The 18,821-nt window shown below is 45.4% G+C and overlaps 1 long non-coding RNA gene across 2 annotated transcripts in view; it reads left to right on the plus strand.

Annotated features, from left to right (window-relative positions):
- The window catches only part of LOC309526684, a 206,108-nt gene that overhangs the window by 5,221 nt on the left and 182,066 nt on the right, over positions 1-18,821 (plus strand). Inside the window, exons 4-5 of one of the 2 annotated variants that reach the window (XR_014216836.1) lie at positions 361-722; positions 9,695-10,336. This is a non-coding gene — a long non-coding RNA (uncharacterized lncRNA). Of the gene's footprint in view, positions 1-360; positions 824-9,694; positions 10,337-18,821 lie in introns of those variants that run through there. The other variant, XR_014216835.1, reaches the window with a different exon arrangement.

Genomic DNA, 18,821 nt, shown 5'->3' on the forward strand with positions numbered 1-18,821 from the left:
AAGCCGCTTCTGGTGAACCAGAGCAGTGCACGGAAATGCCGTTTACCTTCCCGCTGGAGCGGTACCTATTTATCTACTTGCACTGGTGTGCTTTCGAACTGCTAGGTTGGCAGGAGCAGGGACCAAGCAACGGGAGCTCACCCCATCGTGGGGATTCGAACTGCCGACCTTCTGATCAACAAGCCCTAGGCTCAGTGGTTTAGACCACAGTGCCACCCGCGTCCCATCAATTTAGTAGGAAGTTGAAAAGTGTCCCTGGATTCACTGAAAAAAAATCTGGTAACCTTAAGCTAAGAACACTTTCCTATATTTGTGCAGAAGAGTTGCTGAGCTGAGAGGAGTATTTCTTCCCTTCTCCAGGACTGAAGGAGCCATGTTTCTTTCTCCACTGACATTAAGGAAGAGGACACTCTGACAATTAGCATGCAACAAACACCCAGCAAATGGTTCCCAATGTTCCCCCTGAAAGGTACTTATTAAGCCTCTTGAAGGAAGCTTTTCCTGCCTTCTCGTGTGAGGCTCGGGGACACGTGACTGATGATGGATGATGTTTCAGCAAATCTGCTGGAAATGGAGGGAGGCGTTATTGACAGCTCTTCCTGCCGCATCAATATGTCAACATAAAGCAGGTCTCTGGTGGTAAATCAACTGCTGTGGTGCACAGAACGACCGTGGGGAGGAACCATGATTGCTACAAGCCACCGAAACTGGTAATAAAAAAGGTAAAGGACCCCTGACAGTTAAATTCAGTCATGAACGACTCTGGGGTTGTGGCGCTCATCTCGCTTTACTGGCCAAGGGAGCCGACATTTGTCCACAGACAGTTTTTCTGGGTCATGTGGCCAGCATGACTAAGCTGCCTCTGGCAAAACTAGAGCAGCACACGGAAACGCCGTTTACCTTCCCACAGGAGTGGTACCTATTTACCTACTTGCACTTTGATGTGAATTCAAACTTCTAGGTTGGCAGGAGCTGGGGCCGAGCAATGGAAGCTCACCCTGTGGCGGGAATTCGAACCACCAACCTTCCGATCGGCAAGTCCTAGACTCGGTGGTTTAGACCACAGTGCCACCCGCATCCCTGAAACTGGTAATAACTCAGGGATAATCCACAGGTGTGCACAATAAACCTTTCATCGAGTCAGAAGGCTGTATGACACAATTCAGAGTGTTGGTGCTGACCTTTAAAGCCCTAAATGGCCTCAGTCCGGTATACCTGAAGGAGCATCTCCACCCCCATCGTTCAGCCCAGACACTGAGGTCCAGCTCCGAGGGCCTTCTGGCGGTTCCCTCGCTGCGAGAAGTGAGGTTACAGGGAACCAGGCAGAGGGCCTTCTTGGTAGTGGTGCCTGCCCTGTGGAACGCCCTCCCAGCAGATGGCAAGGCAATAAACAACTATTTTACCTATAAAAGGCAACTGTTTAGGGAAGTTTTTAATGTCTGATGCTGTATTTTTAATATTCGGTTGGAAGCTGCCCAGAGTGGCTGGGGAAACCCAGCCAGATGGGCAGGATATAAATAAATTATTATTATTATTATTGTTGTTGTTGTTGTTGTTGTTGTTGTTGTTGTTGTTGTTGCCAGTGCTTTTCAGGATGATGCACAGAAAAGGACCCAGTTAATGAGCATTTATGCCAGCATGGAGTATGGCTGCTGTTACAGGGGAGATCATAGAATCATAGAGTTGGAAGGGACCGCAAGAACCATAGAGTCCAACCTCCTGCAATGCAGGAAAATACCACTGTCCCATATGGGGATCAAACCTGCGACCTTGGTATCATCACCACCACGCTCTAACCAGCTGAGCTATCCAATGATGTAGGGTGCATTTCTGTCGAGCTGCAGAAATGGATAAGATATGAGTAGATTCTTCCCATCTGTTGTGTAGGGAGTCCACACATTCACCAAAGGTAATGGTAGCAGTAGTCACTTACCGTATTTTTTGCACCATAACACTCACTTTTTTCCTCCTAGAAAGTAAGGGGAAATGTCTGTGCGTGTTATGGAGGAAATGCCTACGAGTGGCATGCCTACAGATTTTCCTCCTCTAAAAACTACGTGCGTGTTATGGTCGGGTGCGTGTTATAGAGCGAAAAATACGGTACATCTGATTTCATGGAGAAAACGATAGTCCCTATGTTCTCTAGGAGGTACAGTGGTACCTCAGGTTAAGTACTTAATTCGTTCCGGAGGTCCGTTCTTAACCTGAAACTGTACTTAACCTGAAGCACCACTTTAGCTAATGGGGCCTCCTGCTGCTGCCACGCTGCCGGAGCACGATTTCTGTTCTCATCCTGAAGCAAAGTTCTTAACCTGAAGCACTATTTCTGGGTTAGCGGAGTCTGTAACCTGAAGCATATGTAACCTGAGGTACCACTGTATTGCCAGCTGAGCTCCAGCCGACTTTATCGCTCCAGTTGTTTACGGAAGTCCCAAAGCAGCTTTTGCCAACCTGATGCCCTCATAAGGATGTAAGAAGAGCATGTTGGACCACTCCTGTGTCTCATCTAGTTCAACATCCTGTTCTCACAGCAGCCAACTCGATGCCTGTGGGAAACTCTCAAGCAGAACTTGAGCACAAAAGTTACCCTGCCCTCCCGTGGTTTTCAGAAACCCCCTTCCGGGTGCTTTGATTCCGACTCCCATCACCTGTGATCATTCATCATGCTGGCTTCGGCTGATGGACATTGGAGCCTGGTAGCATCTTGGGGGGTCACCATGTTGGCAAAGGCCTTGTTGTTGTTGTTGCTATCTGCTTCTCCTGATTTGGTTCTTCTGCTGATGGGTTTGTTCAAAGTCATGAAATGTATTTTTCGTATTTTTTTTGTGCCGGATGTTTGTTGTACAGTGGTACCTCCGGTTAAGTACTTAATTCGTTCCGGAGGTCCGTTCTTAACCTGAAACTGTACTTAACCTGAAGCACCACTTTAGCTAATGGGGCCTCCTGCTGCTGCCACGCTGCCGGAGCACGATTTCTGTTCTCATCCTGAAGCAAAGTTCTTAACCTGAGGTACTATTTCTGGGTTAGTGGAGTCTGTAACCTGAAGCGTATGTAACCTGAAGCGTATGTAACCCGAGGTACCACTGTATTTTTGACTAGCTGTCTTCCACCTTTTTTAAAAAAATAAAAATTGGCAGCTGGTGGATAGCTCGGTCTGTAGAACATGAAACTCTCATTTTATTTTATGCTTTATTGAGATTAAAAAGCAAACAAACAGTCATAAAAAGAATAATACACCTTATCAGAAATTAATTACATAATTTCTATAGCAACTTCCGGTCACCCCATCATGGGTCCACAACATATTTGATATAACACACTTTTCATTTTCAATCATAACATATCACAATTGTCTTATTTTCCTAAGATTTTCTACTGTTCCAAAGAAGAAGAAGAAGAAGAAGAAGAAGAAGAAGAAGAAGAAGAAGAGGAGGAGGAGGAGGAGGAGTTTGGATTTGATATCCCGCCTTATCACTACTTGAAGGAGTCTCAAAGCGGCTAACATTCTCCTTTCCCTTCCTCTCCCACAACAAACACTCTGTGAGGTGAGTGGGGCTGAGAGACTTCAGAGAAGTGTGACTGGCCCAAGGTCACCCAGCAGCTGCAAGTGGAGGAGCGGAGACACGAACCTGGTTTCCCAGATTACGTGACTACCGCTCTTAACCACTACACCATACTGTCATTCTGGGCCTGCCAAGGACTTCAGATTTTTACAGTGCTCCCTAAGATATTTTTTTTACATGCCCCTTTCTTTAATAAATGTTTGTTCAGTGCGGTCTCTTAGTTTTCCCATCATCATTGCTAGTTCTGCATACTCTAGCAGTTTCGACTGCCATTTCAGTTTAGTCAGAATTGAATCACCTTTCCAATTTCTGTCTATTGACATTCTTGCTGCTACAGTAGCATATAAAAATATCTTCCTCACCTGTTTAGGAATATCCGAGCCCATTATGCCCAAAAGAAAGGCTTCAGGGTTGTTGTTGTTGTTTGCAAAGGAAACCTTAAACATCTTTTTGAGCTCATTATAAATTACCTCCCAGAATTCCTTTTTTTTTTTTTACAGTTCCACCCCATGTGAAACATTGTGCCTTCCACTCTCATTTTTTTTCTTTTTTTATATATACATTTTTATTGGTTTTTTTACATATCATTTTTAACAATTCTTTAACATAACTTCTTATCTCATACAATATTTTAGACTTCCATCAACAACCTCTGATGATTTTCCGTTCTTTATCACTTATTCTGCATTTCTTAATTTCTCTATTACTCTTAATTATCATTAACTAATAATTCTCTTCATAGTCTTTCTTGCAGTGTTTCAAATAGTCCTCATTCTTGCAGTCCTATAAGCGTAATCTGTTCATTACAATTGCTTTTCAAATAGTTCCTATATTTACTCCAATCTTCTAAGAATCTCTGGTCCTGCAGGTTTCGAATCCTTCCTGTTAATTTATCTTATTTTGCATATTCCATTAATTTCATCCGCCATTCTTCTTTCGTCGGTAATTCTTCTTGCTCCCATTTTTGTGCCAGTAATATTCTTGCCGCCGTCACTGCATATAAAAACAGCTTACAATCCTGTCTATTAATATCATCTCCAACAATGCCAAGTAAGAATGCTTCTGGTTTCTTAATAAATGTATATTTCAACAGCTTTTTCATCTCATTATATATCATTTCCCAGAAACTTTTTACTTTCTTACATTCCTACCACGTGCATTCCACTCTCATTTTCAGGGTCGTGGATTTGAGCCCCACTGTGGCGTTTGCCTCCTAGGTGGGTTATAAGGAACGGGTTAAATGAGTGTGAAGTGATTGGCCAGTGGGAACCCAAGGGGAGGAGTTAGAGTTAGAGTTGGAGTTGTTTGGAAGTCAGTGGGGAGTTGGAGAAGGAAGAGGGAGGATAAGTCTGTGGGTTGGTCGAGTTGTGTGGTGAGAGAGTGAGAGGAACTGTTAGGTGGAGTCAGATAGATAGTTGGGATAATCAGTTTGAAGTTACAGATAGGTAGCCGTGTTGGTCTGCCATAGTCAAAATAAAAAAATTCCTTCCAGTAGCACCTTAAAGACCAACTAAGTTAGTTCTTGGTATGAGCTTTCGTGTGCATGCACACTTCAGATTAAGAAACTGACAAGAAAAATTAACTGAAACCTTAAACATGTTCATGCCAGTACGTTTCCGAGCACAATTCAAAGTGTTGGTGCTGACCTTTAAAGCCCTAAACGGCCTCGGTCCAGTATACCTGAAGGAGCGTCTCCACCTCCATCGTTCTGCCTGGACACTGAGGTCCAGCACCGAGGGCCTTCTGGCGGTTCCCTCACTGCGAGAAGCCAAGTTACAGGGAACCAGGCAGAGGGCCTTCTCGGTAGTGGCGCCCTCCCTGTGGAACGCCCTCCCACCAGATGTCAAAGAGAACAACAACTACCAGACTTTTAGAAGACATCTGAAGGCAGCCCTGTTTAGGGAAGCTTTTAATGTTTGATGTATCACAGTATTTTAATATTCTTTTGGAAGCCGCCCAGAGTGGCTGGGGAAACCCAGCCAGATGGGCGGTGTATAAATAATAAATTATTATGATGATTATTATGCTTATAAAAATAAACTTGATCATTTGTTAATGTTAACAACTGTCTGGACTCCGTGTGTACCCGAGAGAAACGGGTTGGTGGCAGCAAAGAGGCAATCACAGTGGTGGCACAGGGATCAATAGACCGTCAAACGTCCGGGGACCCTGTGTGATCGCTACACCCACCTTGGGCAAAAGATCCCTGCATTGCAGGGGTTGGACTAAATGACCCTTGTGGTCCCTTCCAACTCTACGATTCTATGAGCATAAAAAAGTTTTGCAGCTGCATTTTATTCTATTTTATTTGTAAGCTGCCTTGAAAGGGTTTTTACCCTTAAAGGCAGCCTAAAAACGCCTTTTTTAAGCCATCAAGCAAACACGTTTTCTGCATAGCTACTCATTTGTATGCTTTCTCACAGGAATTCCACACAGGAGGAAGGCTTCTAATGGATGAAGTGCTTTCCTGTTTGATAGTGTACATTTCGCTCAAGGGATGGCGTCTTCCTCTTCTGTGGGTGGGGTTTTAATGGGGCGGGAGGCAGAGCCAGTGTCAACAAACACACACGCAAGCTTAAAATTACGCCACAGCTTGAGCCAGTGAATTATACACGCTTAAAAGTGCACAGTGAATGACCAGTCGCTGCCAAGAACACAGCATCTTAGATACTTTCCCTGAAACCAACAAGCACCCAACACTTTCCCCCTCTCCTGATTGATTTAATTAAGCTGAGACTTGTTGCTGCTTGCCAGCACATAATGCGTACAGTGGTACCTCAGGTTAAGAACTTAATTCGTTCTGGAGGTCCGTTCTTAACCTAAAACTGTTCTTAACCTGAAGTACCACTGTAGCTAATGGGGCCTCCTGCTGTCGCCGCCGCACGATTTCTGTTCTCATCCTGAAGCAAAGTTCTTAATCTGAGGTATTATTTCTGGGTTAGCGGAGTCTGTAACCTGAAGCGTCTGTAACCAGAGGTACCACCGTATTTTATATGTCGCTGTTTCTGGGCAGGGAGCATACAGCAAAGTTGTCATCCGACATCCATAGGCCTGGAGAGAGGTTTCTAGTTACACCAATTTATTGCAGCGTGACCCTTTGCAGATCCAGTTTCTTGAAAGAGATAACCAGTTTCGGCTCTTTCTGCCAAGGAGCCGAAATGTCAGTGTGACAAGCTGATCCCTTACCCCACCATAACTTAATACATCCTGTGCATGCTTGGGAGGATGTTTTTGATGAACTAGCAACTTAATTTAGCAAGGAATTTCCAGCATGTGGCCAGTCCCCTCATGCACCAGCTATCAGGATTCACCTTGAATTGGACTGTGTGGGGAGCAGGAGGCGAGTTGGCTGGCCATTCCATCATTATGACTCAACTTGCGTCTCAGAATTGGCGGCGAGCGCAGGAAAAATTCCAGGAAAGCAAAAGCTGTCAAACAGACAAGATGGCACCAGTAGATTTCAAAATACATGGCTGCTTTCTAAAGGAGGCTCTTCCAAAACAGACACGGCATATTACTTATGGCTGGAATGGGAGGGCGGGGGTAGAGAAAACCTGTCGTACAGTATTGATTTACGGCAGAGAAGGAACTGAAAGGAATAAGGTCTAAAGGCAGGAAGGATTGCATGCCAATGACACAGAATCAGAGAATTGTAGCGATCCAAGGGACCCAAAGGATCCGATCCCAAGCATTGTCTCTCCCCTGCCACTTATCTATCATCAGGTGCCTGTGGCCTAAACCGCTGAGCCACTTGAGCTTGCCGATCAGAAGGCCGGAGGTTCGAATCCCCGCAATGGAGTGAGCTCCCGTTGCTCGGTCCCAGCTCCTGCCAACCTAGCAGATCAAAAGCACACCAGTGCAAGCAGATAAATAGGTCCCGCTGCAGCGGGAAGGTAAACAGCATTTCCATGCGCTCTGGTTTCCATTGCACCAGAAGCGGTTTAGTCATGCTGGCCACATGACCCGGAAAGCTGTCTGCAGACGAACACCAGATCCCTTGGCCTGAAGGCAAGATGAGCGTTGCAACCCCATAGCCGCCTTTGACTAGACATAACCATCCAGGGATCCTTTAAAAAAAAAAGGTAAATGACCCCTGACTGTTAAGTCCAGTCGCAGACGACCCTGGGGTTGCGGCGCTCATCTTGCTTTATAGGCCGAGGGAGCCGGCATTTGTCCGCAGACAGTTTGTCCGGGTCATGTGGTCAGCATGACTAAGCCGCTTCTGGCACAACGGAACACCGAAACCAGAGCAGCGCACGGAAACGCCGTTTACCTTTCCGCTTACCTTTTAAAAGCAACAATAAGCAGTCCAAGGGATGACAAGCATTCACCAAATCTGGGCATTTTTTAAAGGTTGTGTACTGTAATTCTCCTGTTGTAACTTGATTTAGATCATACCCTCCAACATTTCTCTGATGAAAACGGAAACATCCTATTCCATTGTTGTTGTTGTTTTATATACCACCCGCCTCACTGGGTGGCTCCAGCCACTCTGGGCAGCTTCCAACATATAAAAAAATCATAATAAAACATTTAAAAACTTCCCTATACAGGGCTGCCTTCAGATGTCTTCTAAAGGTTGTATAGTTACTTATCTCTTCAGCTCAGGGGTCGCATAATTCCACACCCTCCAACATTTCTCCGGTGAAAATAGGGACATGCTAAGGAAAAGCGGGACATTCCGGAATCAAATCAGAAATTGGAACGGCTTCTGTAAATCTAGGACCGTCCCTGGAAAATAGGGACACTTCAAGGGTTTGTTATATAAACTGCCCTAGGAATATATATTTGTACGTTGAAGGCAGCTATGCATTAAACACATGGAGAGATACACACACTTACATGAAAGTGAATATGAGGAATCCCAGTTGCTTTCCCCTTAATAACATAAAACATCCACGTCAATCTTAGGCTTCAATTGAACTGTCATAAATGGCATTACAGTGGTACCTCTGGTTATGAACTTAATTTGTTCTGGAGGTCTGTTCTTAATCTGAAACTGTTCTTAACCTGAGGTACAACTTTAGCTTATGGGGCCTCCCACTGCCACCGCACCACCAGCGCACAATTTCTGTTCTCATCCTGAGGTAAAGTTCTTAACCCGAGATAGTATTTCTGGGTTAGCGGAGTCTGTAACCCGAAGTGTTTGTAACCCGAGGTGTTTGTAACCCGAGGTACCACTGTATTGGCCTATCCTTGCAGCGCCATCTCTTACAATTCCTCCCTCACGCCCAACAAACACAAAATGGATTCTAGTCTATGAAAACTTCTGTCCAATCCAATTTCTCAGTCTTTTTAAGGTGCTGCAAGACTCTTGAGCTGTGTCTCTTAATGCTGCTCAAAGCAGGCATATCATTGCCCTGAGGCAGTCATATGCTAGAGCGATTAGCATCATAAATACCTAGAGATGCAGAGTCTCAGGAATTCCTATCTGTTTGTGACTCTATAAAACGCCCATCGAGGGTGTGGATGGACGGACAGGAATGGCCTAGTTATCTCTTCCTGCATGTGACCTTCCAGTGGAAGCACTTGCGTTCCAACCCTAGCTCTTCCATGGCCTCCAGCAAGTTGCACTCACTCCCCTTCTTGGGGGTGGGGTGTGTGTGTGTCTGTTTCAGCTTTGCCTTTTGTGGTGGAAAGTCCAGCTCTAAGGATTGAGTTCATCCATTTGCTTCGACCTTTTCTTCGCTCACACAAGATGGTTATCTTCTGCTCAAGAAATGGAATGTGGGAGCCAGAGCAGAACATGGACGGTACAGTGGTACCTCGGATTACAGACGCTTCAGGTTACAGACTCCACTAACCCAGAAATAATATCCTGGATTAGGAACTTTGCTTCAGGATGAGAACAGAAATCAGGCTCAGGCAGCGCAGCAGCAGCAGGAGGCCCCATTAGCTAAAGTGGTAATTCAGGTTAAGAACAGTTTCAGGTTAAGAACGGACCTCCAGAATGAATTAAGTTCTTAACCCGAGGTACCACTGTATTTCATTTTGCTGCAGCACTGTGTGCTCACCACTTCCTCGAGGGACCATGCTATAGGTTCTGGTTTCCTTTGAAGGAGACCCACGGTGGAATGCTACTGCTGCTGCTGCTGTTGTTGTTGAGTTTTTGCAATATTTGCTTTATTCAGGTAAGCGGTTGTACGAGAGAACAGACCCAACATTAGGTACCCCGAGAGAAGCATATAATCTAATCAACCTGAATGTTGGAAGATTTAGACAAAAAGACGGCCTCGGCCCAATATACCTGAAGGAGCATCTCCACCCCCATCGTTCTGCCCGGACACTGAGGTCCAGCGCCAAGGGCCTTCTGGCAGTTCCCTCACTGCAAGAAGCAAAGCTAAAGGGAACCAGGCAGAAGGCCTTCTCAGTAGTGGTGCCCGCCCTGTTTAGGGAAGTTTTTAATGTGTGACTTTTTAATGTATTTTTAATCTTTGTTGGAAGCCACCCAGAGTGGCTGGGGAATCCCAGCCAGATGGGCGGGGTACAAATAATAAATTGTTGGATTATGGAACTCACTGCCACAAGAGGTGCTGATTGCCACCCAACTGGATGGTTTTAAAAGAAGACTGGGCAAATTTGTGGACAATAATTGTCTCAATCACTCCTAGCCATGGTGTCTATGTTTTGTCTCCACTGTTGGAGGCCGTATGCTTCTGAATTACAGTTGCCAGAAGCCATAGGAGGAAAGAGGGCTGATGTGCTCAAGTCCTACTTTCGGGCTTCCCATAAGTTAGCTACTGTGAGAGCAGGGTGCTGGGTTCATCACAATGACAATGCGGTTACATGATTTAGATAATTAATTACGTAAAGTACATAAGTTGCATGAATTCACCACAGTGGGCAGGGAGACCAATAATGCAGAAGATGAACTGCAATGGAATGGAAACAGCACTGCACAAAAACCAATGCAGTGCAGAGTAGGAAATGTGGCCAGCATGACTAAGCCTCTTCTGGCAAACCAGAGCAGCACACGGAAACGCCATTTACCTTTCCGCCGGAGCGGTACCTATTTATCTACTTGCACTTTGATGTGCTTTCAAACTGCTAGGTTGGCAGGAGCAGGGACCGAGCAACGGGAGCTCACCCCGTTGCGGGGATTCGAACCACCAACCTTCTGATCGGCAAGCCCTGGGCTCTGTGGTTTAACCCACAGCGCCACCCGTGTCCCTAGGCTCTACCAAATTTCATAGTGGCCCTCTTTGCCAGGTCCCACCAAATTCTATCTTGTTTCTGCTCCAGAGTGCACATGTACCCTCCCAATATCTGCCCTGCTCTACCTGCCTGGTCGCACCCACTGACTATCAGAAGGGTGGGGGAATACTTTAAAAACTTGCAACCTTCTCTGCTCTGGAGGTAGCAAGAGTGGAACTACTTTCAGCCACCAAGTGCCGGAAGTTACACGATTCTAGTTTGAAAGCGCTGCACAAAAATAGAGTGCTCCTGATCCCACCGAAGCCAATGACAAAACATATATACTTTTCATTCAATATCTGAGTCTTCGTTTTTTGGTTTGTTTTTTCAAAACCACAGAATGTGGATTGGCAACATTATAAGACTTGGGAGGGTTATTATAGATGCTCTTTTATTAATGTGAATGCGGTCAGATTGTTTCTTTGGAGGTGCAGACGGAGGGAGATTTATTAAAAGCAGCCTCTGGGCAACTACCAGAGATTAAGAAAAATGTAGCTAACTACCTGTTATGTCAAGTTTCATTTTCCAGATCAAAATTCACTGTGTCAGCGGGTTTCCTTTGTTGTTAATTGAAAAGAAAGAGGAAAAAACCAACTACACAAACACGCACAGAGAGAACTTTGTATGCACTGGAGAACTTCACAAGACTAGCTCACAAGATTTATATTTTCTAAATGGCTGTTATTTTCTACTTAAAACAGAGCTTCAGATAAAAGGCAGAGGCACTTAGATAATGGTGAGCCAAGGCGTTTGATGATGTTGTTCCCATGATTTCTGTACACCAATCCAGACACACTGGATGGCTCATGCAGAATGGATAAAAGCGACAACCATGTAATACAAATTATTATGGGCACAATCTAGCCAAAGGTACGCTCATTTAACTTTTAAAAGCTCCAATATACAGGCTTCTGTTGTAGCACACACAGCATAACTGAACATCCAACGTCTACCCAGAGATGGCTGAGGGCAGATTTTCTGCATTGCAGGGGGTTGGACTAAATGACCCTTGGGATCCCTTCCAACTCTTGATTCTATGATTCTACCATCTTTACACCTGCGCAGGTGTTGATTGCCGCACTCTTTGCTTTCTGAAAGGACTGCAGAAGGACCGTCTCTGGTTCACATGCTGATGGGAAGGCTGTGCTTTAACCCTTTAAATAACTCATTGCCATACCCACCAGCTGAACAATTTGGATATGAAATCCTCCAGGAAACGCATCTTTCTGAAGAACTGCATAAGTCCTGCTAGGCATCTTCCATTATGATCTTGTTGTTGCCGCTGCTCTGCACTTTCAGCTTGCACCGCTGCCCATAGTAGTTCCACGCCAACCTGACTATAAACCCAGGGATTGTGAAGAAGGAGAAGGAGGAGGAGGAGGAGGAGGAGGAGGAGGAGGAGGAGGAGGAGGAGGAGAAGAAGAAGAAGAAGAAGAAGAAGAAGAAGAAGAAGAAGAAGAAGAAGAAGAAGAAGAAGAAGAAGAAGAATTGTTTATTATTTATACCCCGGCCATCTGGCTGGGTATCCCCAGCCACTCTGGGTGACTTTCAACAGAATATTAAAATACAATAGTCTATTAAACATTAAAAGCTTTCCTAAGCAGGGCTGCCTTCAGATGTCTTCTAAAAGTCTGGTAGTTGTTTTTCTCTTGGACATCTGGTTAGGAGTATTCCACAGGGTGGGTGCTACTATTGAGAAGTCCCTCTGCCTGGTTCCGAGGGAACCGGCAGAAGGCCCTTGGCGCTGGACCTCAGTGTCTGGGCAGAACGATGGGGGCGGAGACGCTCCATCAGGTATACTGGACCGAGGCTGTTTAGGGCTTTAAAAGTCAGCACCAACACTTGAATTCTGCTCGGAAACGTACTGGGAGCCAATATAGGTCATTCAGGACCGGTGTTATATGGTCTCAGTTGCCGCTCCCAGACAGTAGTCTAGCGGCCGCATTCTGGATTAGTTGTAGTTTCTGGGTCACCTTCAAAGGTAGCCCCACATAGAGCGCATTGCAGTAGTCCAAGCGAGAGATAACTAGAGCATGCACCACTCTGGCGAGACAGTCCGCGGGCAGATAGGGTCTCAGCCTGCATACCAGATGGAGCTGGTAGACAGCTGCCCTGGACACAGAATTGACACCTGTGCCTCCATGGACAGCTGTGCACCTGGTCCTTCAGGGGCACAGTTACCCCATTCAGGACCAGGGAGTCCTCCACACCTGCCCACCTCCTGTCTGCCAAAAACAGTACTTCTGTCTTGTCAGGATTCAGCGTCAATCTGTTAACCGCCATCCATCCTCCAACTGCCTCCAGACACTGACACAGGATCTTCACCACCTTCACTGGTTCTGATTTATCATCCGCATACTGATGAACACCCAGCCCAAACCCCCTGATTATCTCTCCCAGAGGCTGCATGAAGATGTTGAAAAGCATGGGGGAGTGGACAGAGCCCAGGGGTCTGAACACTCATCCCCCACCACCACTTTCAGAACACGGCCCAGGAGGAAGGAGCGGAACCACTGTATAACAGTGCCCCCAGCTCCCAGCCCCTCTAGACGGCCCAGAAGGATGTTATGGTCGATGGTGTCAAAAGCCGCTGAGAGCCAGCAGAACTAGGAAACAGCTCTCACCTTTGTCCCTAGCCCGCCGGAGATCATCGACCAGTGCGACCAAGGCAGTTTCAGTCCCATGATGAGGCCTGAATCCTGATTGGGAGGGATCCAAATGGACATAATCCAGCAGGACATAATCCAGTTTTACAATTTACATTTATATTCAAATAATAGCCATAATCATACACATATGATCCCCTGAATCCTTGCATTTCCCTCCACCCCTCAATGGGTTCCATTGCCAATCTGTTTTCAATTGCATCTTACAACATTCTCCATCTTTTCTTAAAATTCCCTTTTTAACCATAGTACTTGTGACATTACAAGTGTTATGCAAAAGTTTTTAGTTGTTTATGGTGTTCTCCGAGGTAACTTATAAATCTCCCCTATTCCTCATTAAAATTTCTATGTTCCTGTTTTCTAATCTTACCAGTCATTTTCGCCATTTCAGCGTAGTCCATCATCTTTATCAGCCACTCTTCTCTGGTTGGGACTTTATCTTCTTTCCATCTCTGGGCCAGAAGTATCCACACTGCTGTTGTTGCATACATAAATAATCTCTTCTTTTCCTTAGCCTATTGGAAGGTATGGAATAGGACATCCCTCTTTTCATCGGAGAAATATTAGAGGGTATGGAGAGGGTATGCAACCGCCGAGCCAAGGAGATAAGTAACTATACAGTGGTGCCTCGCAAGATGAAAAGAATCCGTTCTGTGATTCTCTTCATCTAGCAGTTTTTTCGTCTTGCGAAGCAAGCCCATTGACGGATTAGTGGATTAGCGCTATTAGCGCTTTTAGCGGCTTTTAGCGGCTTATCTGCTTATCGGATCAGCTGATAAGTGGCTTAGCAGCTTAGAAAAGGGGAGGGAACCAGCAGGAACTCGCAATACATTGTCGTCTTGCGAAGCAAGCCCATAGGAAATTTGTTTTGCGAAGCACCTCCAAAACGGAAAACTCTTTCGTCTAGCGAGTTTTCCGTCTTGCGAGGCATTCGTCTTGCGGGGCACCACTGTACAACCTTTAGAAGACATCTGAAGGCAGCCCTGTATAGGGAATTTTTCTTTTAATGTTTACTGTTTTATTATGTTTTTATATATGTTGGACGCCATCCGGAGTGGATGCCGGTGGCGCTGTGGGTTAAACCACAGAGCCTAGGACTTTCCGATCAGAAGGTCGGCGGTTCGAATTCCTGTGACGGGGTGAGCTCCCATTGCTCGGTCCCTGCTCCTGCCAACCTAGCAGTTCAAAAGCACGTCAAAGTGCAAGTAGATAAATAGGTACTGCTCCTGCGGGAAGGTGAACGGCGTTTCCGTGCGCTGCTCTGGTTCGCCAGAAGCGGCTTAGTCATGCTGGCCACATGACCCGGAAGCTGTACGCCGGCTCCCTCGGCCAATAAAGCAAGATGAGCGCTGCAACCCCAGAGTCGTCCACGACTGGACCTAATGGTCAGGGGTCCCTTTACCTTTATGTTTTTATATATGTTGGATGCCATCCAGAGTGGCTGGAGGCAGACTTGCTTTTGCAAGCATGAGGTCTAGAAACCTGCGATGCCTGCCGATTAATAAGCAGTGCATAAACTATGAATGCTCATGGTGAGCAATACACTCTGCTATATAATGACATGAGGAGACTAAGCCTCCTCTCTAAGAAATAACACAGCTTTCCTTCAGTTTCCCAGTCGGCCTGGTTGCCAGCCACCCAGTGTCAAGCATTACCTCAGCTCGGTTCTTTTTTCCTTTCTCTTCCCTCTATGTAAACTGAGAGAACTCTGAAGCATGAGTTATCCAGATTCTGGAAATACTTGGAAAATACCAGTTTTTCAGAGTCTTGGCTCCATGCCATGTTTTTCTGGGAGGCTTTCCAGGTAGCAGAAAATAGCAAAGCCTACAAAAGCAGGGGGTGGAGGGGGAGCAGAGGAATTTGGGGGGGGACGGGGGGGCAATATAAAATTCAAGCTTTCTGTTCTTTCTTTTAAAAAATATTTTTTATTTGATTTTACAAGTATAAAATTATAGCAATACAACCGTACACATCTACATTTGTAGATTCCTCCGAATCTCTGGACTTTCAAAATTCCCTTCCATGGGTCCTATTGTTAACCTTTTCAACTGCATATTATTCAACCGTCCATATTTTATATCACTCCATTTTGTCCATAATATTTGCTACAATCCTGCTAATGTTTTCATCTGGTCTCCAAGATAAATTTTAAAAATTCCCCATTCTTTGTTAAAGTTTTGGTCTTTGGTTCCTACTTTCCGGTCAGTTTTGCCATTTCATGTTTTGCCATGTACTACAGTATTTTAATATTTTTTTGGAAGCCGCCCAGAGTGGCTGGGGAAGCCCAGCCAGATGGGCGGGGTATAAATAATAACTTATTTTATTATTATTATTATTATTATTATTTCGGCATAATCCAACAGTTTAGTTTGCCATTCTTCTCTGGTAGGGACCTTGCCTTCTTCCATCTCTGGGCTAGCAACATCCGTGCGACTGTCGTCACATAAATAAAAAGTCTTTTCTGCTTAAAATCCAAGCTTTCTTAGGCGAAAGCTTGGATTTCCTTGAGGGCATCCTCCTGCTGGAACGTAGCCAATTCAAAAGTGCAGAGTCAGGGCCCCTCCTGATTGGCCAGCATCCTTTCGCAGATGCATTCCGCACCACGTCATGGACACAATAAAAGTGCATCAGTGGTGGGTTTATGCTGGACCGTCCACACTTCATTCCACCCGATCATTTGTTCTGTGATGCTTCCCCAATGTTACAGCATTGGTTGCTGCAGCAAGGGTACCACATTTTGGCTGTTGCAGTGCAGACCCAGGTCATCAAGTCTGAGCTTCCGCAGCTGCCACCACCTGCCATTAAAAAAAAAAAGGTAAAGGGCCCCTGGACGGTTAAGTCCAGTCAAAGGCGACTACGGGGTTGTGGCGCTCATCTCGCTTTACTGGCCGAGGAGCCTGCGTTTGCCCACAGGCAGCTTTCTGGGTCATGTGGCCAGCATGACTAAACTGCTTCTGGACACCATGACGGAAACCAGAGCACACAGAAACGTCATTTACCTTCCTGCAACAATAGTACCTGTTTATCTACTTGCAATTTGTACTTGTAAAAACAAATTTAAAAATATTACACACACAAACAAAAATGGTTTATTGCCCTAATCTTATTAGCCATCAGAGGCCTTGGAAACCCCTCTAGAGGAGGGGCTGGGCAAATTCACACACCTCGAGAGGCACCTCCAAAAGGACATCTTGCAGTTTCTGAAGGAATTACTAAACTGCTTCTTTTCTTCTCAATTGAAAGATATGTGGGTTGGCCGAGGTTTTGTTCTCTTGCACATGGCGCAGAGTGTTCTTGTACAAAAGAGAACAATCTACACCGTGTGCAAGAGAACATCATTGCTAAACCACAAGAGCCACGTAACATCGGGTAAGGCACAGTCACCACTTCTGTGCTTCTGAGTTTAAGGGAAATGGCATTTGGTGGAATTCTGTGGATGCTGATACTATACGTGACCATTTCTATTCATTCCTTGCTGTTTGCATGGGGAGTTTATTATCGTCTTACCAAGACCCACCTGCCTCGAGGAATAAGCAATATTACTCCTTGCCGATTTCTTAGTGGGATATGTACTTGTACTGGTAAGTTTCTTTATATATATGTCACGGGATTGAAGTCACACCCTCTACAATTAATAATAACAACAACAACAACAACACTGGTCAACAACAAATTTGTTGTCTGCGTTTTTTCAGTTGATTTAGGACAAATCTGATGCGCTGAATCCAAAAATCACATTGGTTTTGCTCAATCAGGTCAAGTTTTTGAGCTATGGCCACATGTCTTTTTTTACGTTTTTGTTCACATGTACGCTTGTGTGGAGCATTTTAGAAGAAGTTGGTGGGGGTAAAATGCTATGTCGAATAATTGTTTTGATTGGAAATGATTATTTTAATGACAAGAAGTATTCAGGTCCGATAGTTCTGGGTGATTATGTCGAAAAGGGATCAGTTTGAAGTCACAGAACCTCGAAATCTTCCATAAATTGGTGCAGCAAAGCATAAAGTTGGGGGATCAAAACTAAGTTAATCTTGATCTTCAATCAGCACGTCGTCCTGTAGCTCATTGTGATGAAATTCCAGTGTCTATCTTCGGAGAACTTCCTGACATTAGTGACGAAGATGCCTCCAGTGTTGAAGGACATGAAGAAGAAGAAGTGGTTCTTGAAGATGATGCTCCACATCCATTTTCCCAAAAGGAGTTGAATGATCTAGTTCGCGACCTCAGCTTGTCAAAGGACTTTGCTGAACTGTTGGCATCCAGATTGAAGGAAATAAACCTCCTCTCAGACAGTGCTCGCATCAGCTTCTTCCGCAACAGGCATCAAGAGTACCTCCGTTTTTTCTCGTAAGAGAAGGACTTGGTGTACTGTGCAGATATTGCGCAGCTTCTGCTCAAGCTTGGAGTGCCACAGTACGAACCCAAAGATTGGAGACTGTTCATTGACAGCAGTAAGCGATCACTGAAATGTGTTCTGCTACACAACGGCAACCAGTTTGCCTCTATACCCCTGGCTCACTCGAGTACACTGAAGGAGAACTATGAAGCGGTGAAGTATGTGCTGGAGAAAATTGGTTATGATCAGCATAAGTGGTTTATTTGTGTTGACCTGAAGATGGTGAACTTTTTGTTGGGACAACAGTCTGGCTTCACCAAGTACCCATGTTTTCTGTGCATGTGGGATAGTAGGGACCATGCTCAGCATTACACGAAGAAGGACTGGCTGTGCAGGAGGAATTGGTGCCTTGCAAAGAAAGGAACGTCATCAACGACCCTCTGGTGGACAGAGACAGAATACTCTTCCCACCGCTGCACATCAAGCTCGGCTTAAGCAGTTCACCAAGGCTCTGGACAAGGATGGTGACTGCTTCACTTACTTGTGCCAGGCTTTTCCAGGATTGACCATGGAGAAGTTGAAAGCTGGCATCTTTGACGGTCCTCAGATCCGTCAGCTCATCAGAGATCCAGAGTTCGGAAACTCAGTGAACGAAGTGGAACTGGAAGCGTGGAAGGCATTTGTTCTGGTAGTGAAGAACTTTCTTGGCAACAATAAGGCCAGAAACTACGCAGAACTTGTCAACAACATGCTGACTGCTTTCAGAAACCTGGGCTGCAACATGAGCGTCAAGATGCACTACCTATTTTCACATATGGACCGGTTTCCTGAGAACCTGGGTTCAATGAGTGACGAGCAGGGGGAGAGATTCCATCAGGACATGAAAGAGTTGGAGACCAGGGTCGCTGGGACGCAGTCATGATGGCTGACTACTGTTGGACTCTGAAGAGAGACCTCCCTGCCACTGAGCATTCCAGGGGTTCCAAGAAACGGAAGTTCAAGCCCTGAAGTTTGAAAAATGGTGAAGCAACATGCAATTTACATGTACTTACCTTTATCAAT

This window comes from Podarcis vaucheri (genome assembly GCF_965113315.1).
Source record: "Podarcis vaucheri genome assembly, chromosome: 2".
NCBI classification, from domain to species: domain Eukaryota; kingdom Metazoa; phylum Chordata; class Lepidosauria; order Squamata; family Lacertidae; genus Podarcis; species Podarcis vaucheri.